The sequence below is a fragment of the Schistocerca serialis genome, chromosome 11 (assembly GCF_023864345.2).
Source record: "Schistocerca serialis cubense isolate TAMUIC-IGC-003099 chromosome 11, iqSchSeri2.2, whole genome shotgun sequence".
In the NCBI taxonomy this organism is placed as follows: domain Eukaryota; kingdom Metazoa; phylum Arthropoda; class Insecta; order Orthoptera; family Acrididae; genus Schistocerca; species Schistocerca serialis.
In genome coordinates this window covers 59,090,263-59,104,403 of record NC_064648.1, presented here as the reverse complement: position 1 = coordinate 59,104,403, position 14,141 = coordinate 59,090,263, and positions in this window count along the sequence as shown.

Here is a 14,141-nt window from a genome sequence, read left to right as displayed (position 1 = left end):
CAATGTCATTTAGATCAAAGTTAATGAAAAGGTGTTGTGGATATGTAATTATAAGAATGCTTCAGTTAGCAACTGGGAATAGCATCCATCTGTCAAACAGGTGTATGAATTTGAGTGACCAACAAACGATATTTTCTTTTTCAAATAAGCTTCATATTTAATCAGTTCAATATCCTTCTAAATCCTCCTCCACCAACAGGTTTCAACATGTGTGCAGACAGGGAATTATTCAGAGTAAGTATTTATTTTCATCCAGAAACATTTAGGTTTACCATCCAAAATAGTACAGTTTTAGATGTGGCTTCTACATGTCTCTGGAATCAGCAACAGTTTCCGACACACTATCCAACCCATTCTGAATGCAAAATTCCATGTATTTATTGCACAAACTGAGGTGCACACCTCACATTTAAAGTTCACTTTTTTCTTCATCACTGCACTCATGCTGGATAAAAACCATCCAACATTTATGTGTCAGCCCTTTAGATAATAATGTAACACTGGACATTGCATACAGACACAGCTGTGTCCTATGCACTTGAAGGAAGAACTCTAATAATGAATTCAAGATATCCAGACACTGTCGCCTCCAGTACAATATCGATACCTTTGAACTTCTAACCCAGCATACAAAGTGCATTTTGGGCCTGAAGACAGCATACTGAAACGCTAACACTGGAACTCAAAATAATATAAAATAACTTCTCAAATATGTACAGCTATTTGGCAATCTTCCTCGATAAAAGTTTTTGGATAGGTCTATGGCAGCAGCATGTCACAGCATTGCTGCAATCCTTTACTTGACTAAAGTAACATCAAGTACATAGGAATGCGCAGATATTTAAAATGCCCTCTTAATTTTTGGTGGTTTAACATATCTTCTTTAAAAACAATAATGATAGAGTGTATATGTGTGTGTGCGTGTGTGTGTGTGTGTGTGTGTGTGTGTGTGTGTGTGTGTGTGTGTGTTGGAATGGGGTGTGCAAGCTGGTTATCTACTGGGGGATGATGCTCACTCTCTCCCCTCCATTCCACTCACTGACTCGAAACTAAAAGGACTATAGGAAAAACATTGCCATCAATTAGGTCTCAAAAGCAAAGAAAGCAGGCAAGGCCTGTTGATCCTAAAGGAGCTGGATTGCCTAAAAGGCTGTAAGGAATTACTGAATATATCAACGCAGAGTGCAAAGCAGATGGCAGTCCTCCAGGGCTCTTACTACAGTGACAGTCTTTCCCTCCACATTTGTGATAAACACTAACATAAAGCTTAACAGAACTTCAAACTGGGGTAAAATCCACTTTCTCTAATGAGTCTTAGAATTCATCCAATACTCGCTTCACCGTGTCAGTATTTCATCAATATATGGGCCAATGTGAGGAGGGGTTCCCAGATGGATCCTCTTGCCATAACAGAAAATCATTACCAAGCCTTGTATGTGTGATCGACAGACTGCATAAAGTGGCAAAATTCTTTCCTCAAAGTTCAGTAGTGGTTGTCTTTCTTCATTCTGATTTTACTGGGGGTAGTAAAGTTTTATCAATCAAACTATCTTCCTGTTATGATTAGATGCATTTCTTGGTGTATTAGGTCAGTACCAGGTATGCTAATGCCTAGTAATTCACTCACAGTTGCTTCCTCAGCAAGACGAGCTGTGAGCTGCTTACGAGTATAGGAGTGTGCCTCGGTGAGCACATGAAAGTGATGGCAGCATCCAATGGAGGAGGTTAATAGTAGATCCTGAACACTGACAGGCATTGCCTTGCATAGTGATGGCTAACAGATTGAAGACAGCTCTATGAGTCACAGATCAACAGGGACCTTTTGGCTACAATGTGTTATAGGGCTTTGGTGACAATTGCCTGCTCAGCAGTGAACACACTTGGCAGAGACCAGAGTTTGTTATTACTACTGTACACAAACACACACTCAACTCTACAATAGTTCTATAGCCATCTGTGTACATGGTTTCTGAATTAATATACCCATGAAAGATTAAAACAAACAGTCACCTAAAGACATTAAGGTGTGTGTTCCCTTCAGGTCCACAGAGCAGGTCGAGGTGTATGTTTGAGCTAGCTATGCACTACAAAATAGTTCAAGGAAAGGATCTGTGCATACAGTTGATTGGAGGTATCTAAAGACAATTCCTCAATGTTTCCCAGTTGTTCTACTACCCCAGAGACATTTCACTTAAAGTCTAGACTTCTGATTGCCAGATGCAGATGGCATGGATCACCAGGTGCCTACCCAATCATTATTACATAATTAAATAGAAGTTCCTGATGCTTAACTTGCAATAGCAGTAGCATGCTTCTGCCAGAAGGCCTTCAATGGGACCTGTGCAAAAGGCTCGTTGCCAGCCTCGTACCACTATTGTGGACAGAATCTAGTAAAATACCAATGGTGTTGCAAATCCGTATGTTATACATCCTTAACCTAAATGGGATAAGATGAAGGATTTCTAGAATTTTGAGAGAACTGTAACGATACAGTCACCCTACCACAAGGTTCCATTATGGAATATTAGAGTGTTCTTAGAGTGTTGAATTTTTATAGATAGTAATTTTATTTGGCACCCATGTGATAACCATTTTAGTTTCTCATCAAAAACGCCTCAGGTGTGAAACAGCTCCACCACTTCTTCTACCAGATTATTTAAGATACATTTAGGATGTGGATACCTAATTCAGATACTATAGAGCTGTATCTACATCTACATAGAACCTCTGGAAGCCATCATATGGTGTGTGGCAGAAGATACCCCACACCACTACTAGTCTTTTCCCTTCGTGTTCCACTCACAATATATGTCTCCGTACAAGTCCTGTTTCTTGTATCATATCTAAGTGGTCCTTACATACATTGTATGTTGGCAACAGTTGAATCATTCAATAGTCAGCTTCACATGCAAGTTCTCTAAATTTTCTCACTGGTGTTTTTCAGACAGAATGTTGCATTCCCTTCAGAGATTCCGATTTCAGTTCTCGAATAGCTCTGTAACACTTATGTATTGCTTGAACCTATCAGTAACACATCTAACAGCCCCTCTTGCGAACTGCTTCAATGTCTTCCTTCCATACAACACGGTGTCCGCCCCTGGTAGCTGAGTGGTCAGCATGACGGAATGTCATACCTAACAGCCCCATTGACATACAAGTCGCCGAAGTGGTGTCAACTCGAAAGACTTGCACCAGGCCAACAGTCTACCTGACAGGAGGCTCTAGCCACACGGCATTTACATTTTATCTGACATTGTATGGATCCCCAACACTCTAGTAGTACTCAATAATAGGTTGCACCTGTGTCCTATATGCAGTCACCTTTACAGCTGAACCACTCTTTCCTAAAATTCTTCCAATAAGCGAAAGTCGACCATTCGCCTTCTCTACCACAGTTCTTGCAGGTTCATTCCATTTCATATTACTTTTCAATGTTAGGCCCAGATATTTAAATGACTTGGCTGTAGCAAGCAGGACACTAGTAATACTGTAACTCAACATTTCAGGTTTGTTCTTTCCATTCATCTGCATTTGACCATCATTCATTACACCAAACAGAAATATTGACTAAGCCATCTAGTATCTTCCTACAGTAACTCAACTTTGAGGAAAACATACTGTGTTCTTTTACTTACGAAATCTTCGAGCCACTCACACATCTGTGAACTTATTCCATGTGCTCATACCTATGGCAACAGCTTGCAATGCACCAATGTACCAAATCTAGAAATATGGAATCTGTCTGCTGCCCTCCATCTACAGATTGCAGTACGTCATGTGACAAAAGGACAAGCTGAGTTTCTAACAAGCAATCCTTTCTAAACCCATGCTGATTCTTGGACATAAGCTTCTCAGACTCAAGAAAGTTTAATATGCTCAAACTTAGAATATGTTCATGGATTCAGCAACAAAACGAAGTTAGGGATATCAGTCGGTAATTTTTTGTGTCTGTTCTTTTACTCTTCTTACTTGCTAGCATCACCTGTGCTCTTCTCCAGTCACTTGGGACTTTGTGATGAGCAAGAGATTCACAATAAATGCAGGCTAGGTAGAGGCCCAATACCATAGAATACTCTTTGTAAAACCAGATTGGGATTCCATCCAGACCTGGTGATTTATCTTCTTTCAAACCTCCCAGCTGTTTCTCTACGCCAGAGATGCTTATTACTTTGTCATCTTATGAGAGTCAGTCTGATGCTCAAATGAGTGTATCTTTGCATGATTCCCCCATGTGAACGATTTCTTGAACGCAAAATTTAAAACTTTGGCTTTCATTTTGTTATCTTCAACTGCCATGCTGGACTGTTCAACAAGGGACTGAATTAAAGACTTACATATGACTAGAATTTTCTCAGGTACTCTGCCAGAGCTATTGCTGAGGTGTGACTGTGATAGTCATTGTGTGCTTCACACATAGATCTTTTCACAGATGCATTAATCTCTACTAACCTTCACTTGCCATCATTTGGGCATTTTCTTTTGAAGTGAGAGTGCAACAGCCTCTGTTTCCTTAGCATCTACAAAAATTTCGTTTTTAAACCATGGAGGTTCCTTTCCATCCTTCATCCACTTTCTATGCAGTTAACTCTCCAGACCATGATTTACAATATGCTTAAACTTTGCCCGTAATTCCTCTATATCCACCTTACTGGAACTAAGTATTGTCAATTCACTCTCTAAGTGAGATACTAACAACTGCTTTTCTGCTCTATCTAGCAGAAATTCTCTCCTAGCCTTCTATCCTGATTTATTAACTTTAGAAACCATAGTTGCTATTATGATATCAAGATTGCTAATCCCTGTTTGTATACTGACATTGTGGATAAGATCCATCCTATTTATAGCTACAAGGTCTAAGATACTTCCAGTGTGTGTGGGCTGCTGAGTTAGCTGCTCAAGATAGATTTCAGAAATCATGTTCAAAAGTATTTCACATGACTGGCAGTCTATACCACCCCAATGAATCCATAGGAATCCCAATCTATACTCAGTACGTTAAAGTCGCCTCCAACTAGTCTTGCACGAAGTCAGTATTTATGCGCTACTGACAAGATTTTCTTTGAATGACTATAGAACTGTCACAGCGGAATCGGATGGCTGGTAGGAACATCCAACAATTAACATGGTTTCACCTACAACTGTTATATGGAAACAGATGACATCACTGTCACACTCAGCTTCAACCTCAATAGAGGCAATATTTTTGTCAACTGCAACGAACAATCCCCCACCTATGGCCTCCAATCTGCCTTTGCGATATACGTTCCATGACTTGCTAAATATCTCACCTTGGGTTTCAGCCAGCTCTCGATCCATGAATAATTTGAGCATAAGAACTTTCCCGGAGAGCAGTAAATATGAGAACTGTATTCAAACACTTCGACAGTTTGCTGATATTGTGACAGTTGAAGTGTCTTTATTCTGAAGGTCATCTGGCTTCCTCTGCTGCATATCGACTGCAAGTGGTCATAAGAGCACCTCAAAGTAACATCTAGCCTCAAAAAACCTTCATGTGCACTCCACAAGTAATCTGCTACCTGAGTAGCTGCTTATTTTGTGTAGTGCACCCCTGACCCATCAAGGGGAGTTCTACGAATCCTTACAAGATAATGCAAGTCTAGAAATCTGCAGCCAAGACCATCACAGAGTTGACCAACACTTGGTTGAGACCTTCCACTTGGCTTAAAACCAAAGGATCCTGATCAACTCTGGGAACAATACTGCAAAGTGCGACCTCTGCTTGTACCCCACACACGAGGCCAGCAGTCTTCACTACCTCTGCCAGTCACTGGAAAGAGCTGAGGATGGCTTCAGGACCCAAGCGAAAGGCGTCGTTGGTGCCAATATGAGGCACAACTTGCAGATGACTGCACCCTGCATGCTCGATAGCTACAGGCAAGGTCGCCTCAACATCTCAGATGAGGCCTACCGACAGATGTATTGTGTGCACATTGGCTTTTTTTCCAGCCCTGAATTCTGTGCACCTAAGGGGCCCCATAACACACCTAGTGTTGGAGCTCCAGATAACTAGTAATGCCCCCAACCCCGTGTACCTGCTTGGGCCCTACTGAAGAAGCAGAGGAGTGGCCACCCGTCCACTCACAGGATGAATGGACGAGGTGAGGTGACCAGTCTCCACATTGGTGGTGTGGGTTTTTGTAGAGAACTGGGTGCCACTGTTCAGTATCCAGTCTGGAGCCTTTTGAACACCTCCCTAGAGCTGACATTTTGTTATACCAGTGACGTGGAGCTGCAATCTAAAGAGAAGTCCGCAACACACAGCAGTCAACAAACCACACAGCTCACCGTGGATATGATGCCACTGACACCAATTACAAAATATTAAATATTGGTGATGCATGAATGCTTTTTAACTGGATATATCAAGAGTATAAGATGGTAAAAAACTGCATTGATACTGGAGTAAATACTGCCTGAATTGGAGAATTTGCAAGTTCATCATCCTTTTGATGAGTTTACACGTTCCATTCAACAGAGAGATCATGCTGTAGTTGTTCAAAAACAGAGGAATCTTTGCTGACCTCAAGGCTGCAACAATGCAACTCTTTAGCCATTAGGAGGAAAATACCCCATCTCAACATACCAAATTAGAAGACTTTGAGAACGTGCAGTTAATTCCCATGGCTGAGATGTTTTCATTTCTACTGACATGTTGGAAAATAATATAATGAGCAATGCAGCTTCTATGGGCTGTAGCACCACAACCCCTTTGGAATCCTGTATCCTATTCCAGACTCATCTCCACTCTCCCATGAGAGTATATATGTAATATTAGTAAATATATCTAAAAACAAAGATGATGTGACTTACCAAACAAAAGTGCTGGCAGGTCAATAGACACACAAACAAACACAAACATACACACAAAATTCAAGCTTCTGCAGCCGACGGTTGCTTCATCAGGAAAGAGGGACGGAGAGGGTAAGACGAAAGGATGTGGGTTTTAAGTGAGAGGGTAAGGAGTCATTACAATCCCGGGAGCGGAAACACTTATCTTATGGGGAAAAAAGGACAGGTATACACTCGCACACACACTCATATCCATCCGCACATACACAGACACAACCAGACATTTGTATAGGCAAAGAGTTTGGGCAGAGATGTCAGTCGAGGCAGAAGTACAGAGGCAAAGAAGGTGTTGAAAGACAGGTGAGGTATGAGTGGCGGCAACTTGAAATTAGCGGAGGTTGAGGCCTGGCAGATAACGAGAAGAGAGGATATACTGAAGGGCATGTTCCCATCTCCGGAGTTCTGACAGGTTGGTGTTAGTGGGAAGTATCCAGATAACTCGGATGGTGTAACACTGTGCCAAGATGTGCTGACCGTGCACCAAGGCATGTTTAGCCACAGGTTGATCCTCATTACCAACAAACACTGTCTGACTGTGTCCATTCATGTGAAGGGACAGTTTGTAGCTGGTCATTCCCACATAGAAAGCTTCACAGTGTAGGCAGGTCAGTTGGTAAATCATGTGGGTGCTTTCACACGTGGCTCTGCCTTTGATCGTGTACACCTTCCAGGTTACAGGACTGGAGTAGGTGGTGGTGGGAGGGTGCATTGGACAGGTTTTACACCGGGGGCGGTTACAAGGGTAGGAGCCAGAGGGTAGGGAAGGTAGTTTGGGGATTTCATAGGGATGAACTAAGAGGTTACGAAGGTTAGGTGGATGGCGGAAAGACACTCTTGGTGGAGTGGGGAGGATTTCATGAAGGATGAATCTCATTTCAGGGCAGGATCTGAGGAAGTCGTATCTCTGCTGGAGAGCCACATTCAGAGTCTGATCCAGTCCCGGAAAGTATCCTGTCACAAGTGGGGCACTTTTGTGGTTCTTCTGTGGGAGGTTCTGGGTTTGAGGGGATGAGACTCTGGTTATTTGCTTCTGTACCAGGTCGGGAGGGTAGTTGCGGGATGCGAAAGCTGTTCTCAGGTTGTTGGTGTAATGGTTCAGGGATTCCGGACTGGAGCAGATTTGTTTGCCACGAAGATCTAGGCTGTAGGGAAGGGACCGTTTGATGTGGAATGGGTGGCAGCTGTCATAATGGAGGTGCTATTGCTTGTTGGTGGGTTTGATGTGGACGGACGTGTGAAGCTGGCCATTGGACAGATGGAGGTCAACGCCAAGGAAAGTGGCATGGGTTTTGGAGTAGGACCAGGTGAATCTGATGGAACCAAAGGAGTTGAGGTTGGAGAGGAAATTCTGGAGTTCTTCTTCAATCCAGAGAGCTTCAAGGAATCCTCAGAACCTTAGGCCCCCTACAAAACCTTTCACCTGACTCCATCAACCTCCTGACCCCACCGACACCCCGCACCCCTACCTTCTACCTTCTTCCTAAAATTCACAAACCCAATCATCCCGGCCGCCCCATTGTAGCTAGTTACCAAGCCCCCACAGAACTTATCTCTGCCTATGTAGATCAACACCTTCAACCCATTACATGTAGTCTCTCATCCTTCATCAAAGACACCAACCACTTTCTTGAACGCCTGGAATCCTTACCCAATCTGTTACCCCCGGAAACCATCCTTGTTACCACTGATGCCACTTCCTTACACACAAATATTCCGCACGTCCAGGGCCTCACTGAGATGGAGCACTTCCTTTCATGCCAATCACCTGCCACCCTACCTAAAACCTCTTTCCTCATTACCTTAGCCAGCTTCATCCTGACCCACAACTTCATCACTTTTGAAGGCCAGCCATACCAGCAATTAAAGGGAACAGCTATGGGTACCAGGATGGCCCCCTCATACGCCAACCTATTCATGGGTCGCTTACAGTAAGCCTTCTTGGTTACCCAGGCCTGGCAACCCATAGTTTGGTACAGATTTATTGATGACATCTTCATGATCTGGATTAACAGTGAAGAAGAACTCCAGAATTTCCTCTCCAACCTCAACTCCTTTGGTTCCATCAGATTCACCTGGTCCTACTCCAAAACCCATGCCACTTTCCTTGACGTTGACCTCCATCTGTCCAATGGCCAGCTTCACATGTCCGTCCACATCAAACCCACCAACAAGCAATAGTACCTCCATTATAACAGCTGCCACCCATTCCACATCAAACGGTCCCTTCCCTACAGCCTAGATCTTCGTGGCAAACAAATCTGCTCCAGTCCGAAATCCCTGAACCATTACACCAACAACCTGATAACAGCTTTCGCATCCCGCAACTACCCTCCCGACCTGGTACAGAAGCAAATAACCAGAGCCTTATCCCCTCAAACCCAGAACCTCCCACAGAAGAACCACAAAAGTGCCCCACTTGTGACAGGATACTTTCCGGGACTGGATCAGACTCTGAATGTGGCTCTCCAGCAGGGATACGACTTCCTCAGATCCTGCCCTGAAATGAGATCCATCCTTCATGAAATCCTCCCCACTCCACCAAGAGTGTCTTTCCGCCATCCACCTAACCTTCGTAACCTCTTAGTTCATCCCTATGAAATCCCCAAACTACCTTCCCTACCCTCTGGCTCCTACCCTTGTAACCGCCCCCGGTGTAAAACCTGTCCAATGCACCCTCCCACCACCACCTACTCCAGTCCTGTAACCCGGAAGATGTACATGATCAAAGGCAGAGCCACGTGTGAAAGCACCCACGTGATTTACCAACTGACCTGCCTACACTGTGAAGCTTTCTATGTGGGAATGACCAGCAACAAACTGTCCCTTCACATGAATGGACACAGTCAGACAGTGTTTGTTGGTAATGAGGATCACCCTGTGGCTAAACATGCCTTGGTGCACGGCCAGCACATCTTGGCACAGTGTTACACCGTCCAAGTTATCTGGATACTTCCCACTAACACCAACCTGTCAGAACTCCGGAGATGGGAACATGCGCTTCAGTATATCCTCACTTCTCGTTATCCGCCAGGCCTCAACCTCCGCTAATTTCAAGTTGCCGCCACTCATACCTCACCTGTCTTTCAACAACTTCTTTGCCTCTGTACTTCTGCCTCGACTGACATCTCTGCCCAAACTCTTAGCCTTTACAAATGTCTGCTTGTGTCTGTGTATGTGCGGATTGATATGTGTGTGTGTGCGAGTGTATACCTGTCCTTTTTTCCCCCTACGGTAAGTCTTTGCGCTCCCGGGATTGTAATGACTCCTTACCCTCTCCCTTAAAACCCACATCCTTTCATGTTTCTCTCTCCTTCCCTCTTTCCTGATGAAGCAATTGTCGGTTGCGAAAGCTTGAATTTTGTGTGTATGTTTGTGTTTGTTTGTGTGTCTATCGACCTGCCAGTGCTTTTGTTTGGTAAGTCAAATCATCTTTGTTTTTAGATATATTTTTCCCACACGGAATGTTTCCATCTATTATATTCATATCATTAATTTGAACCCAACAATTACATTAGTAATATTAGTAATTCACACCAATTTAAAATGTTGCTTTGACTTTGACTACATTGTGTCTCACCAATACATAGAATGAAGGTAACATATTTCTGGTTATCTGTATTCGAATTCACCAAAGCAACATTGAAATTTACACTAATTTAAATTATTGTGGTGTTATTGTTTACATTGGGCCTTACCAGTATATCGAATGAAGGAAACATGTTGGATTAAAAACTAAGGTACCATCATAATTTGCACACAATACAAACTAGAGGCACATGGAAGGAATAAAATTCTTATTGTAGTTATGGAGTAATTAGCAATTAAAGTTATGATTTTTCAAGTCATCGAGAGACAGCTATTTTTATGTTTTTTAAGTCAGATATTGTTCATTCTCCAAACAGAAACATGACACAATGCTTTTTCAGACAGAATCAAACATGTTCATGTTTTAATTGGTGTTAGTTATTATAACTGTAATAACGACTATATAGAAATGTAAAATTTTACTCGTACAAAATTTAATTCCTTCCTGTCTTTGTATAAAATTATTCACTGTTATTCTATGTAATTTTCTAGTGATTTGGGAAGATGTATGTAAAAATTTTAATTGTTAAATACGCAAAATTCAATGTGTAACAATAACAGTAATTGTTTAAAATCATATAAATAGAGGCGATTTGTATGCCGCCAGAGGTTAGTCCTATGTCAGTCTTAAGTCTGCCTTGGACAGAATTTTTGTATTAACAGCATGTAGTCAGACTTTGTATGTTCACCGTCCAACATCTAGCATACAAAATAAAATTCTTTGTGTACAAGAAGTACTGAACTTACTTACTTCATTACATGATTCCCATGTGGCAATGCAGTAACATCAAGTTGAACCTAGGGCAGCATCAAGAAAAAGCACTCTGGATTACACAAGATATGTTTTTTTTTGGTGGAGGATATCAGTAATAAGATGTGGCATATTGACCATGCATCAAGGGATCACAAATTTAGCATTGGAGGGCAGCGTGGAGGGTAAAAATCATAGAGGGAGACCAAGAAATCAATACCCTAAGCAGATTCAGAACGATGTAGGTTGCAGTAGATACTGGGAGATGAAGAAGCTTGCACAGGATAGAGTAGAATGGAGAGCTGCATCAAACCAGTCTCAGGACTGAAGACAACAACAACAACAACAACATATTGACCATTGTTTTTCTTGTGTTTAGCAATGATACACATTCCAAACTTCAGCACAAAAACATTTTCGCCACATTATATTACAACTGAATGAAACACATAGTAAGACAAGAGCCCCACAGTGCTTCTGAAAAATTCTTCTACTGTTGATAGATAATCAATGGAAAGTCTTGTGTCTGCTAGGATAAAATTTAGTAAACAGAGTTGATGGACATGTATTTATGCACTGAAGTTTTAACTCTGTGAGAATCCATTATACTTCCATGTCTCATCTTTGGGAAAATTGCTTGTACTTCTGAGATATCCATGACAACTGGTAGTGACCATACATATTGGATGCTAAATCCCCAATCTGGCTTGTTCTAGTTTGAACAGACGCTTTCTATGCAGACCATATGTCACTGGTTTTGAGGAACTTCACATTCATTCTTGTCATGTGTCATAATTAAGCACAGTCTATGAGTGAGACAAAACTATATCGAATAATTTTGTGGAATACCTATTCATGAATAAATCTTCAAAAAGGTAACAACTTCCTCAGTAAGACAAAATCTTAATATGCTCTAATGTCAAAATGGTGATGTACACAGGTGAAACAATACACCACAGTAATACACACAGCATATGATTTATTATTTTAAAACAAAATTACCTTGGAAACTATGTTGACATCATCTTTAGTAAAATTGCAGCAGCCAAACCATAAAATTCCCTAAAATAAGTCATGATCAGCCCTAACTGGTGAGGAGAGGAGGAAGAGAGAGAGAGAGAGAGAGAGAGAGAGAGAGAGAGAGAGAGTGTGTGTGTGTGTGTGTGTGTGTGTGTGTGTGTGTGTGTGTGTGTGTGCGTGTGTGTGCACGCGTCTGTGTTGGGGAGGGGGGGGCGGGGAGGGGTTGTGTTTGTAGTTCACTCAAACATTACACAGCCCCAAGTGCTGTGACTGACCCCATCCTAAGTTTACAGGATTCAGACACAATGGTGAGGAATCAAGGTATTCATCCCTGACACAAGAGCCAGTGATAATTTTATCATTGGTAAGAAAACCCAAAACTGTTTTACAGAGCTGAATACTGTTAATGTGGCAAAGTTCGGCCCATACTAGTGAAGATGAAGTGTGAACTCTCGCTAAGCTGTTCCTAACATTTCTTTTTTCCTTTCTTATTAAAAATCAATCCCACACTTAGTAAGGTTTTCTGTGGAAGAATGACATTTGAACCATTGAAGTGCCCATCTCCATGCTTTGATGGCTGCAGCAATCAGTTCTAGCCACCACGCCACAAGTTTCTGATGACACTTCCCAAAGAAGCACTTGTAGTGTGTGAGATTTATTCTCACTTTTTCTTACACAATATCGTCAATTCCCTTCAACTGATTAAATTCAAACACTATTTTGGTGCCAAAAATTGACCAATCAGCTTTTCTGAGAGACAGCCACTGACACAGTGATAACTGTGACTGTTAAATAAGGGAGTGACGGTTGGGATAAAATTTGTGACCGCTAGGGTATCTTTGCTGAAATGAATTTTAACTCTAGTATTGGGTGGGCAATGATCAAGTTGTGTAATTAATTTTTCTATTGTTTGACCACTTTAGATTTATTTGTATCATCCCATTTCTTTGCGGTATATTAGTTCAATTTATCTATACCACAAGAATTGCTCAAATAAAATATGTCAACCTAAACCTACTTTATTGTTGGTTTATCATTATTTCTTTACCTTTAGCTTTAGCTTGTTTTGCCTCTTGTTTAGCTGAAGCTAGTCCTCATCGTCAATTACAAGGAATGACTGTTTCTGTCAGTTTTATCAAACTGAGACTCTATGAGTACTTCCATCACCTTTTTGCACTTTGATACCCTTTCCCTATGGTGAGTTGTGAAATTATGCTCAAACGCTAGCAATGTAGTCAGCCATTCAGTTGATAAATATGTGGAACCATTAGAAATCACAGTAATTCATTCTTCATTTGAGATTTATTTGCAGGAGACAAACAATTTACTCTTTTACCACCCACTGAACTGTCAACCTTCTTGCATTTGAAGGTAAGGCCAGGTACTGTGTGCCACATCTTCACTGAGACATGATGAACCATTGAAATCAATATTAAGGGCATAGTTCTCATCACTCGTACTTTTGCAATTATTACTGATTAATTGCTGCCTAGTTTTACAAATAACCCTAAGTAAAATATTTGTATTCTGCTTTGGACTTTCTGCTAAGAAACTTACATTAAGGGCAGTTTCTCCCATGTACACAATTATTTGAGGAGACGGAAGTATCCTTGGCTCTGCCCCTCAGTATTCAATGAAGGATGAGGAACATGAGTGTTGTGAATGAAATGATCTTCATTAGAACTAGAGCAGATTTGTTTCAAACCTTCACTGAGGTATCTGTTCTTACTTTCAATAAATTGAATTTTGACAGTCAAATAAGCTACATTTACTTACAAGATACTTTACTTTATGATTGCCCTCAGCTTAAGCGGGACAGAAAAGCACCCAGTATATTACAATAACTAGTAAGCTCTTAGGGAGTAATACGCACTTCGAAAAAAAGGTGTCACGAAATTTTAACCCAAAAGAACTA